Source organism: Toxorhynchites rutilus, chromosome 2 (genome assembly GCF_029784135.1).
Source record: "Toxorhynchites rutilus septentrionalis strain SRP chromosome 2, ASM2978413v1, whole genome shotgun sequence".
NCBI classification, from domain to species: domain Eukaryota; kingdom Metazoa; phylum Arthropoda; class Insecta; order Diptera; family Culicidae; genus Toxorhynchites; species Toxorhynchites rutilus.
Window position 1 is genome coordinate 105,075,963 of NC_073745.1, and position 13,773 is coordinate 105,089,735.

The 13,773-nt window shown below is 36.8% G+C and overlaps 1 protein-coding gene across 1 annotated transcript in view; it reads right to left on the reverse strand.

The window, feature by feature from the left end:
- Positions 1-13,773, reverse strand: part of LOC129764603 (uncharacterized) — a 33,561-nt gene that overhangs the window by 2,726 nt on the left and 17,062 nt on the right. The window lies entirely within an intron of this gene.

A 13,773-nucleotide genomic window follows, 5' to 3' on the forward strand; every position in this document is an offset into this window, starting at 1 on the left:
AGTCCAAAAAAACCAAAATAAAATGGGGTACCGAATTTGTACCAGTTCCTCTATCAATATTTTTCTTTCAAATTAACTTATTGGTATTTGGATTGTAACTTCGCTCGGAGTGTTCACAGGGAAAGAGTTTGTCTGCCAATTGTGTGTTAATGTAGAATAATTGAAGTGCTCTTGCGACTACGTCGGTGAATATTATTCAAAATTGCTTCAGCATGGTAACGCACTATTCCTTTCTCTGGGATTTTCTATTGAGAGGATTCTCAGTATTTTTGACCGATTACCTTTCTCTTTTCATTCACAAGAAGAACGTCTTGATGTACTACGCGATTGATTTGAAACATGGATTTCAAACTACTATTACTTTTCATCACCGATCGTTAGTGTCCTTTCAAACATATGTAACATGGCCTTGTTCAGACAATGTTGCTGAAATAGCCATGATTTTTGATTATTTTATTAGAATTCTGCAACATAAAATGGAAAAAATGTTTTGGCTAATGAGGTACAAACTATTCTTAAAAGTCTAGTTGAGCAGGTGGAATACAGGAGGCCAAATTTCTTAAAACTATTTCAAAGTAGCATTAGTAAATACCTTCTTGTTCAGATAGACAAAAACATTTTGTTTGATGAGCGTACAATGATTGAAGGAATTATAATTAATGAGATAAAAAAGTGGAACAAAGATATTTGCCAGTTGTAATTATTGAACTTTGTTCCGAAATTTGACAAATTTTATGATAACATTTACAAAATCATCTACTTTTGTTGTAGAGAACAAAGCAGTTACATCCAAGAATGTTTGACTTTTTTTTCATGGTTTCATTCACTCAATAAAATTGGGTGAGCAACTTAATTCGTTCCGTTCCTACAAGATGATGTGCTATAAATAGCCGTCGGTGAAAAATGATTTTTGCTAAATCATGAAGTGTTGAGATCGGTCAAACTAATATTGTTTACACGTCTTTGAGTTTTTTACAACTAGTTCAATTTTTACTGCGTTGAAAATGTCAAGTTTCGTTGCAAATAAGTAGGGGAAGCGAGGGTAAGTCCGTCACTGAGGATAAGACCGGCACCCCCTGAGTTTTACTAGAAAACTCTGATTAACTACGTTTTTGAATACTATACATGTTAGTATTTATTATTTTAGACGTTTTCAATCACATCGAACCCAACATGATCCGTCAATTGTAAAAATGTAAATCAAAACAAACTCAAATGCCGATGATATGTAGCCGGATGTAATTTTCCGTCAGTGAAGTTTAAGCTTTTATTGCTCTACAGTTTGTCCCCTGGATTGTTAGCAATCACTTGGATTCGAGTTGAGGTAAGTTAAAGCAATAAGTTAATAGAAATAGTCTTCTTGAAAAAATGAGTGCTGTCGGGGTAAGTCCGTCACCCTTTGAGTGGGGGATCCCGGCATGGTTTGCGTTTAGTTGAAGGTTTCTAAGACATATTTTCCATCAATTTCAGATGCCTCGCAGCTACCAAAGGAAAACGAATCGAGGGTGTTGGTCCCAGGAGAACCTCACCCTTGCAAAAGAGGCTATTGCTAGTGGAGTTTCTATCAAACGTGCTTTCACGACTTTTGGAATACACAGATCTACATTACATGATCACGTTTTTCAGAAGGTGGTAAGCGCGAAACTAGGACCAAGAAAGACCCCATTTACGGTGGAGCGGGAAGCGGAGATCATGCAGCACCTACTTGACCTAGAAAACCGATTTCATGACATCACGAAGATTGACGTACGGAAGCTAGCTTTCGAGCTTGCTGAAAGAAATGGAATCGCTTGTTGGTAAGTTGTTTTTTTATGAATTGAACTACTGATGTAAATTTAATGTTGGATTTAAGCTGTTCGATAAAACTATATGAACTTTATCATTGAACGAAAAATAATGGCTATATGGTCATAACGAAAATAATAAACTAATTACAAATAAACATAATTTAATTAGTTTTATTGCCATCATAATCACAAAAACCTGAAATAATTTACCTACAGTCATGAACTCATACTTCTCTGTGATTTCAAGTCGAATCCTAGTGTGATTAAAAGCGTCGTATGACGGATATTGATTCAAGTAAGAAGAAAAACTGACCACCGGTAAGTGTTCAATGTGGTCCTAGATTCCATTAAACTTGTAATTGAATTGTGGTGTGGTTTGGTGATTTCTTCTCCATATTCCATGTTCATCGGAACTCGTTCCGACCATATCTTCGGAATCGGTTGAACGATCCGAATCATACTCGAGAGCGACATTTAGAATTAGAATACCTTCTATTTGCCGACTGTCACATTCAAACTGGTTCATATGTTGCCAAGTATATATATTGAGAAATTGAGATGACGGTCTTACCCCGTAGGGTACCGGTGTTACCCCCATGGGGTGCCGGTTTCACCCGCACTGGTTGATGGGCTGCATTTTGATGGCAGTTCTGACGTAGGACTACGTCTAACCGGAAAATATAGGGGGTGAAATGAAAATCTAGGCACTGAACAAGTAGGAAAAAATGCAAGATTTGGAACACTTATAACTCGAGCATTTTTCAAAAGATCGCAAAAGTTCTTGCATCAATTGATAGGAAATATATCTACGCATCTATCATAACGAATAACATTTCATTTTTCATGAGATAAATAATTGAATAATTGTGAAATATCAAGCATTGTCCAAATGCACTATGTGCCCATTTTTGATTGGTCAATTTTGTGCTCCTCAAATCTTACCGACCAAAACGGGCAACCAGAGCAGAAGCGAAATACAATGAAGCACGATTGGAAAAGAAAAAGAAAAAATATGAACGAAACATTGGTCGCAGTCTCACACATGCGTAATTTTCGAGCCAGCCAGTCAGCTTATAAATCCCCGCTCCGCTGCCGTTACGATCATTCTCATCCAAACCGTACACCACATCGTTTCGCACCACACCACATCAACAAACCAACACAAGCAGCCATGTCTGGACATGGAAAAGGAGGAAAAGTGAAGGGAAAGGCAAAATCCCGCTCGAACCGTGTTGGTCTGCCAATTGCTCCGCAAGGGTAGCTAGGCCGAGCGCGTTAGTACCAGTGCACCAGTCCACCTAGCCGGCGTTATATAGTTTCGGCCGCCGAAGTGATCGAGTTGGCTGGCAAAGCTGCTCGCGACGAACCCGCATTCAGAACAGACCACATTCGGTTCGGTGGACATTAAGACAACAACAGGCAGTTGCAGCGAGTGGCGAGCGGCAAACGCAATCGCAAAACGGCAGCATGTAGAAGATACAGATACAGACTGCTTTGGTGGCAAAACCAGCCACCGTAAAACACGGCGCTTTTCAGGGCCATTAAACCTTTGATAGAAGAGTTATTAAAAGTTATTCACAATACCAATGCATTCTAAAGTGACATAATATGACATATAATATGAACTGAATTATTTTGTTTATGCTTGTTTTTGAACATATTGGTGGCTGGGGTCTTTTGAATTGATCATTCAGTTTTTACAAACCAAAAAAGTGGCTTCAAATTGTATGCAGGATGGCCTTAACGAATTTTCTCGGTAGCAAGAACTGCTTTCTTTGGTTGATAACTGATGTTGAAAATTGACGGACGTTACATCTGCATTGTATAGAAACATAACTAAGGAGCAATATGATGAGCTATGTATTTCCTGCTGCTCTGTTCTTATTTTAAAGGACTTCAATCCGAAGGTCATTCGTCCCTGTATTTACTGTTGATTTTTCAGAACGCTTATAGCTCGTTTATTTCTCGACAGATCGTAGAGTTCGTCTCCAAAACCTCAGTTCTTTTTCATTTTTATTTACTTTGTTTGCGGAGATACAAATCTTACAATTCATTCGTCTCCGAAACCACAGTTTAAGGTACGGTAATGTGCTCGATAGTGAAATATATGATAGTGAGTGAGCTGATGACCACCTATGCATTCCCTATCACAGCCATCATTTTGATTGTACGATATGTGCATACGCCAAAAGATGCCCGGCGTTGAACATTTAATAAGTACAAAGCTTACAGAAAAAATCAAGAATCAACTACAAGACAGTGAGAAAAAAATGAGAAAGTTTGTAAAAAAACGCAAAAACACAACACCAAAGGTTCTTTTCAGAACTCCCAACATGTTCATAAAGAGTAAACAGTAAACTAATCCATATTTCAGGTAGATAAGTAGGTATCCACGTAGGAGAAGAAAAAAAAACAATATATTTAAAATATATTTAGAAAAAGCTGTCCCCTTTGTATAGTCCTACGTCACTCCGGTTATGTCCCCGACATTACCCACCCGTCTTTTTTAAATTGACTATTACTTGAGAAAATTACCGTTTAAATGTACTGATAGTCCTCATATCTCATGGCAAACGAACTAGACAATGATTATGTGGAGGAAACATATCAATATATGCCCGCAGATCTCACAAAACAATACTTTTCCTTAGGGGGTCGGGCATACCCTCCATTCCCCTACTTCTTGCGGAAAGTTTTTATTTTCTGTTTCAATTGGAAAAAAAAAATGCATAGCATGGCTCGGATAAGTTTTGTAGGGAATGGTTTGGGCGATTTGGACGATTTTGGTATTAAAGTAACAAAGATTCGTTGATCCGTTTGAAGCGAGCTATTGCATAAAAACGCCCATGTTGCTGTTCATGTTAAATTTTTTTTGGGAAATAATGGGTGGGAAATTCTAGTTCATCCGCTTTGTAGCCCAGACCTTGCCCTTCCGACCAGTGTTGCCACACGTACAGATTTATCTGGAAAGGTACAGATTTTTTCGTTATTTTTGGTACATATTCTGTACGGTACAGATTACAGATTTTCGTGAAAAGTTTTTCCGCGTATGAAATTTCTCTCGAAAATTTTATTGAATGATAGTACGCAATCTAAATTTTGATAGACTATGTATAAGAATCTTCAAACACACGAGAGATTTGAGGATAGCAAATGTTAATGTACTTTGAACTCGACTCGGATTGCGTCACCTCGGCGGCTTGGAAATAATTACGGAAAAATAAATCTATATATATATATATATATATATATATATATATATATATATATATATATATATATATATATATATATATATATATATATATATATATATATATATATATATATATATATATATATATATATATATATATATATATATATATATATATATATATATATATATCCGCAATATATATAAATGAATTTCTGTCTGTATGTCTGTCTGTCTGATTCTTATGGACTCGGAAACTACTGAACCGATCAACATAAAAATTGGTGTGTAGGTGTTTTTGGGGCCGGGGAAGGTTATCGTGATAGTTTGAGACCCTTCGAAATTGAACATAAATATCTACATTACTCGGAAATTAATCAAGCAAACGAAACTAAATTAGGCATATTGATGTTTTAGGGTCAATAAATGTTTCTATAGTGATTAGACTCTCCACCCCCCTCTCTAAGGGGGGGCTGCCATACAAATGAAACACAAATTTCTGCACTACTCGAGAGTTAATCAAGCAAATTAAACTAAATTAAGCATATGGAGGTTTTAGGGTGCAATAATTTTTTTTCTCTATTATTTTATGTAAATGTATGTATGGCGTTCGGCGTTCAACGATTCGATAACACTAAAGAAATTCGTGACGCAGTTACATCGTACTTCAAAAAGTTGGACGCTACGCACTCCAACGATCGAAATAGAAAAACTCGTGCCACGCTATGAAAAATGTCTCGAACGTTACGGCGATTATGTAGAAAAATAGAAAATAAAACGTAGATTACGAAAATCATCTTGTTTTTTGTTCTAACTTTATTTTTCCGCAATTCCTGAAGCACTGAAACTTACGACCCTCGTTAAAAAAAACAGCATAACAACCATAACAACTACGTACAACCATAATAGGAACATAGCAGATCTGCTTTATAGCTTTGCAGCATCAAAACAGGCACTTCGCAGCATAAAAATCTCATTATTTTGACCGTATATTCCTTAGCAAAATGATAAGAAGCAAACATCAATGGGACACACTATTTTCAAACTAAATTTTTCAACGAAAAAACAATGTTTCGCATGGAATCAAGAACCAAAATCGACGAAGAAAAGATTTCTAATGTTTAAAAATCTATTAGAGCCTTTGAAAATAAGATATGTTTTCTAAACTTTTTTATAATCTCACTCGTATTACCATAATAGGTACTATTGCGATGATAGGCACTCCTACCCAAACGAATTATACACTTTTCCATAACTCAAAAACTTATCCAGCAAACGGAACCAAATTTGGCATATGGAGGTTTCAGGGAGCAATACAGGGGAGCTCCAATATAACGTACCCTCGATATAACGTCGTACCCTCGATATAACGTCACTCGATATAGCTTACATTTTACCTCGATATAACGTACAAATTTTCGAAGTCCAAAGGAATAATTTTTTGAATATTTTTTTTCTGGAAGAACAATAAATTACCTGTATTTTGATACTAAAGCTTGTTTCGTACCTTTAACCAACCCCGAAATACAACTGTTTTGTGATTCTGGATTCTAAATGAATCAAACTTTAATCAACAGTACGAAGGGAAACAACATGAGAAAGGTTGGCTTCGTCTTCTAGGTGAATTTATTCATTAACCATACTCAAACAGCAAAACAATAAAGTAATATAAGCTACGTTTCTGAGCTCTTTATTATGCTTCGATATAACGTACATTTCGGTACAACGTACAGTTTGGAAAGTAAAATGTACGTTATATCGAAGTGACCCTGTAAATGTTTTTATGGTGGTTCGACACTCATCCCTCCTCTCTAAGGGGAGGCTACCATACAAATGAAACACAAATTTCTGCAAAACTCGAAAACTAATCAATCAAATGAAGCCAAATTTGGCATGCGAAGGTTTTTGAATATGATAAATGTTTCTATGATGGTAAAAATAATACACATATTTTTCAACCAAACATGACAATTGAAATTTTGTTTAATGTGATAAAACGCACTCCTATATCGTCTTCTATCTATATAAATAAAAATGGATCACTAAATGTGTTGATAAGAGCAAAACTCGAGAAAGGAATTGTCCGATTTAGGGCTGTCTTCATTCTATCAAGTACTAGGAATTTTATAGTAAAAGGTAATTTCAAAGGGTAGACAAAAAAATCAATCAATGAACAGTTCTGCGATTGGACCTATGAACGTGCGCTTAGTAAAAAAAGTGAATGTGATAACGAAAAAAAAAATTTGGGCGGGCGAAGTTTGCCGGGTCAGCTAGTGTAACTATACAAATCAACCACCAGTCCATGTTATCTCCATTGTTCGTGTTACCCACGGTTCCCCTACTGGAGTTCGTGTCAGTAGAAAAATTGAAACTGGTCAGCGACACTAGCTGACGAATAAAACTGTAATATTAGATAATTCGACAAGGTGGATGTACTCGCGGGCTTGAAATCAGCTCGCGCTTGAGAAAATATAAAAATGTAAGAAATGTATCCTCCAAGCACCTTTACAGAATGTTTCAAGATTAGGGACGCTTCACTGTCCAGTGCCGAGCATCTCCACCAAGTTGCGCCGTACGGCTGAGCACGGTCTCTTTGCCAACATTCACTGACTTTTTTTTGAAGAACAACCGTTATGTTTTTAATAAAAAAAAACTTAATTGTTTAATTTTTTTTGACGTAGAACTACGTCTTTCATTAAGGGTGCCAAATCAGAAAACAGGTCACGTTCTTATGAAATAAAGTTGACGTTAATAATTATTTTTTTCCGCGAACGGATTTTGGCGATTTACATACCAAACGAATCGGAAATTCTCCAAGATTGTGAACTCAAAAAGTTTAATGTCTCTATAATTCATTACCTGACCTGAATCGGCAAACTTTTAGTATCGTTCTAGATACGTAGCAATGAACATCGCATGTTCTTCCTTGTTTTGCATCATCACATGTCATCGTTTCGGATTGAGCTGTGGACGCGTCCAAATTACTCACTCGCTAATGTTTCTGGAATTGCAATGATTGCCTCAAACTGACGCCCATTGCATTAAGGTTCTGAGCTACACAATTGTGTGGGGAATCATCAATCCGTCGGGTCACTAAGAAAATAATTGTTCAGGAATTTTGTCTGTAATTTGGTTTCGCATGATAGTAGCAGAACTCTGTCCACCAGAATGACAGTTGAGCTAATCTAGACCGGCAATATTAACAGAAATCGCTTCTGTTGAGAAGAGCCTAAAACGGAGACAAAGAAGGTGTCAGCAGCATATGAGAAATTTTTGTGCTAGTGCATATATTTAAAGTGTATCCAGAATTTTGGAATGCGGACATACACTGCATTTTTTCCAATGCAACGTATCTTTCATGGAAATATGCTTTCAAATCCCAGCACTAAAACCTTAATATTGCATGTTCTGAGGCTCGATCTCACCTCAAGTGGAATATAGGAGCAATGGTGTTTATATTAGGTGTACACGTAATTTTCTTCGGTTTTACAACAGATGGCGTAACTTGATTATTATTCCGGGGAATCAAATTTCCAGACATTCGTTGGAAAGCTACTGTCATTGTGCGGCCATACGAGAAAAGACACGATAAAGTTATTTTGCAGCACGACAATGCTCGGCCGCATGTCGCGAAACCGGTCAAAACATACTTGGAAACGCTGAAATGGGAGGTCCTATCCCACCCGCCGTATTTTCCAGACATTGCTCTGTCCGATTGCTATCTTTTTCGATCGATGCAACATGACCTGGTTGACCAGCACATTTTTATGAGGTAAAAAATTGGATCGATTCATGGTTAGCCGACAAACCGGCCGATTATTTCCGCAAAGGGATCCGTGAATTGCCAGAAAGATGGTAAAGGGTTGTGACTAGCGATGGGTAATACTTCGAATATTAAATTTGCAACCATTTTTGCAGAATAAAGCATTAATTTTTGAAAAAAAAAAGTCACAGGAGGGTTGTGTCCGAGACACATCCGCATAGTTAACGAAGGATTCCGTTAGGCTATCTGTTGATTTTGGATATGTTTGAAGAATTACACATTTAAACCCTTTGACAATGATTTGGTGGTCCTGAAAAGGGCCGTTTTGTTTGATTGTTGGGTATTGATTGCTCACTCCACCTGTGTTTACCGAGTGATGATGACAGAAGGATGGTAAACAATCGTTGGATGTCGCGTATCAGATAAAAGATACCGAAGTGGAACAAGATATGATGAAAATTACCCTCTGAGATCCTAGACAAGATGCCTCCTGTGTTATGTATGGATGAAATAAAGAAAAAAAACTCACCAATGTAACATAAAATAATTATCAATACCGAACACAATTATCAATTTTTCTCATCAGTAAAAACATGTTACTTTAATATGAAGAAAACATATTTGAAATAGAAAAGGTAATATTCTTTTATAATTTTTACTTTCTGAGTGTTTATTCAACCCAATGCGAATTTTTATTGGACTAACAACACCTAATACTATATGTAGAGCATATGGGAAATCACTTTTGACGTAGGACTACGTCTTTCATTTCTATACCGGGGTGTAAAATCAAAGTTTCGAAAACGAAAGCGTTACGCCGGAGACCGAGATTGTGAGCGTTAATAGCTCCTAAACAACTGAACGAAATGGTATGATAAACACTTCATTCGAAAGATAAAATATCTACGCGTTCTATACTTGTTACTTTTTGATCCAAAAACTTGTTTCAATAGTCTTAAAATTGCTTTCAAAACAGGCTATTGAAATCACCAATCGGTATATAAGCGAGCGCCGCTCGGAAATCCACTCAGTTCTAATTGAACAGCGATTGGAGCATGTTGTCGCTGTTGTGGTGAAGCTCTTCGTTTATCATGAAAGCGCGGATGAACGGTGTCACCAAGAGCCTGTTTGTGCACCCTAGGCCAGAAGGGAATCCATCAGGAGGAGAGTGATGCCACAAACGGTTCCCCGGGAAGCTACACACACATACACGCGCGGAATTCTTTCCGTTTGGATGCCATTCAGCATTGAGAAAGTTCCGGAAAGATCTAATCATTTCTGGAAAATAATCTGCCAGTTCCTCTGGGAATTCAAAAATACATTCATGTGAAAGAGTTTATTTGAATGTTTTCTATCCATGTAACACTGTGACCAAATATGTTTCAATCAAGTGCTATTAACAGGTGGTTATCAAATTAGTATTAACCACTGGTGGGCTTCCAGTAGCGAGGAAAATGTGGAAATATCTAATCGTTACTGAAAATAATCTGCCAGTTCCTTTGGGAATTTTCAAAATATATTCATGTGAACGAGTTTAATTGAATGTTTTCTATCCATGTAACACTGTGACCAAATATGTTTCAATCAAGTGCTATTAACAGGTGGTTATCGAGTTGGCATTAACCACTGGTGGGCTTCCAGTATCGAGGAAAATGTGGAAATATCTAATCGTTACTGAAAATAATCTGCCAGTTCCTTTGGGAATTTTCAAAATATATTCATGTGAAAGAGTTTAATTGAATGTTTTCTATCCATGTAACACTGTGACCAAATATGTTTCAATCAAGTGCTATTAACAGGTGGTTATCGAGTTGGCATTAACCACTGGTGGGCTTCCAGTATCGAGGAAAATGTGGAAATATCTAATCGTTACTGAAAATAATCTGCCAGTTCCTTTGGGAATTTTCAAAATATATTCATGTGAAAGAGTTTAATTGAATGTTTTCTATCCATGTAACACTGTGACCAAATACATTTGGTTTTGTGGTTTTTCAATCAATCGCAATTAACAGGATAGCTTCAGAAGATTATTCTTCCCCATCAGTAGGATATTTCCGTATCCAATATTGTATGCGCCCGCAATCGATTATTGCTCAGTAGCCGAAAGTTCCGAGCTCAGAGAGTTCATTCCCCTCTAGTTTGCCTTCCAAATTGCCATCGTAAACCACACCTTCTCTCGATTCAATCACACACAAAAAGCATACTTAAGCGATATTCTGGTGGTGAGACACATTCATTTTTCGTGAGGACATCGACAAGACAACATCGTTGCCTAACGTGCTGGAGGAGGTGGACGGCGAAGGATCGACACATACACGCGCAGAACTCTTTCCGTTAGGATGCCATTCAGCATCGAGAAAGTTCCGGAAAGATCTAATCATTGCTGGAAAATAATCTGCCAGTTCCTTTGGGAATTTTCAAAATATATTCATTTGAAAGAGTTTAATTGAATGTTTTCTATCCATGTAACACTGTGACCAAATATGTTTCAATCAAGTGCTATTAACAGGTGGTTATCGAGTTGGTATTAACCACTGGTGGGCTTCCAGTATCGAGGAAAATGTGGAAATAACTAATCGTTACTGAAAATAATCTGCCAGTTCCTCTTGGAATTTTCAAAATATATTCATGTGAAAGAGTTTAATTGAATGTTTTCTATCCATGTAACACTGTGACCAAATATGTTTCAATCAAGTGCTATTAACAGGTGGTTATCGAGTTGGCATTAACCACTGGTGGGCTTCCAGTATCGAGGAAAATGTGGAAATATCTAATCGTTACTGAAAATAATCTGCCAGTTCCTTTGGGAATTTTCAAAATATATTCATGTGAACGAGTTTAATTGAATGTTTTCTATCCATGTAACACTGTGACCAAATATGTTTCAATCAAGTGCTATTAACAGGTGGTTATCGAGTTGGCATTAACCACTGGTGGGCTTCCAGTATCGAGGAAAATGTGGAAATATCTAATCGTTACTGAAAATAATCTGCCAGTTCCTTTGGGAATTTTCAAAATATATTCATGTGAATGAATTTAATCGAATGTTTTCTATCCATGTAACACTGTGACCAAATATGTTTTAATCAAGTGCTATTAACAGGTGGTTATCGAGTTGGCATTAACCACTGGTGGGCTTCCAGTATCGAGGAAAATGTGGAAATATCTAATCGTTACTGAAAATAATCTGCCAGTTCCTTTGGGAATTTTCAAAATATATTCAATCAATCGCAATCAACAGGATAGCTTCTGAAGATTATTCTTCCCCATCAGTAGGATATTTCCGTATCCAATATTGGATGCATAAAACCTTGTGTCTCCAACGTAACGCTCTCGTTTTCGAAGTTCTCCAAATATTCATTCATTCAGAATGAATTCAGATTCAACTTCATACAAATGATCTCTAAATCAACGATAGTCCTACGTCACCCTTGCGGTTATACCATAGATATAACCCACTTCCTGTTTTTCTAATATTTCTTCACTTTTCCAATTTTTCTCGTCGTATAACCTTTCCTTGGGTGGAAATGAACACAGCCAGCTTAAACCAAACGACCCGATCTCGAGCGGGAACACACCTTGGTTTTTATTTACGAAAATTAAAATAAATCGTTTCATATATCATGTCATTTTTAACACAACTGCCATCATATACAATTTTACACTTACACTTGTGCTCAATTTTTCACAATACCCGATCGGTCATTGATATGAACCTTCGCGAAGCAACCAACATTAGAGTTTCAAATTTAAATTTTATTTGCTAGAATTAATCGTATCACTCACTTTATTTGAAATATAAATATACCCCCGACTTACATATATTTGCAATGCCGATTTCCCCCAGGCAACTTTTTTTTTTTTTTTTTTTTTTTTTTTCTGTATTATAGTGACTTTCAACGCTTCTGGCTGGTTCGTCACTTTTCCTTCCATTTTGGAAGAGTGTCGGGAGTGAGAATTGAACTCGTGATCTTGAGCGTGAGAAGTATGGATGTTACCTCCACGCCAGATCGGCTCCACCCCCAGGCAACTTGGTTTTGATGTCTCTGTTAGGGCCCCGCCGCTTGTGTCGTCAATTTCGACCAATCAGAAATGGGTATTTCCGTTAGGATAAGGGTTGAGATTTTTCAATTATTCGATAGTTAGTTTCATGATATATATATAATTTTCTTCAATATAAAAAATTGTTAAGGAGTGCCGAAATCGATTGACGCAAAAATTTCATCAATCCACCATGAAATGACTGAGCAATAAGCGTTTGAAATTGGACAACTTTCACGATGTGCTCGATTTTGGATTTTCAATTTGTACCCCAATATGTTCCCGAAAGACGTAATCCTACGTCAAACCGAAGAAACTTATCGGTTCTCCTATTAGTTTGTGATCGATATCTGAGGGGGAAGGATAAAGTCTGGTACGAGTTGGCAGCGAAGTTCAATCGTAAAGTGAGGGGGGAACCGATTAAACGGAAAGCGCTGTAAGCTTTCAAAGATTATCTTCATTGTTCAAATTTCAAATGAAAAGTTTTACTACTGAATTTGTAAAAATAAGAAAATAACTAAGAAATTATTCCAAAAATTTCGATGCATTCTAAAAAAAAAATATCCAAAGTGAAAAACAAGTAGATTGAATAATATAATTTCATGGTTCTACGTCAAAAATGCGGTCGTGTCCTAGATGCGAGGGTCGTTCAAAAAATAAGTTTCAGTGCCTCTGAAATCGCGGAAAAATAAAGTTAGGACAAAAAACAAGCTGATTTTTGTAATCTTCGTTTTATTTTCTATTTTTCTACATAATCGCCGTAACGTTCGAGGCATTTTTCATAGCGTAGCACGAGTTGTTCTATTCCGAGCGCGAAGTACCTCAAGCTCCCGTCCGTGCCCCTAGGCCCAGACCCATCTATTTTTTTTTGTCTAAGTTCAACCAAGTTTGCAAAAAGTCGTCTTCTGTAGTAAATTAAAATCCGAATAGCAATTGTTTGTTTTGAGTTTACAATCGTTAGTAAATGAATTAACATTTCGATGCAT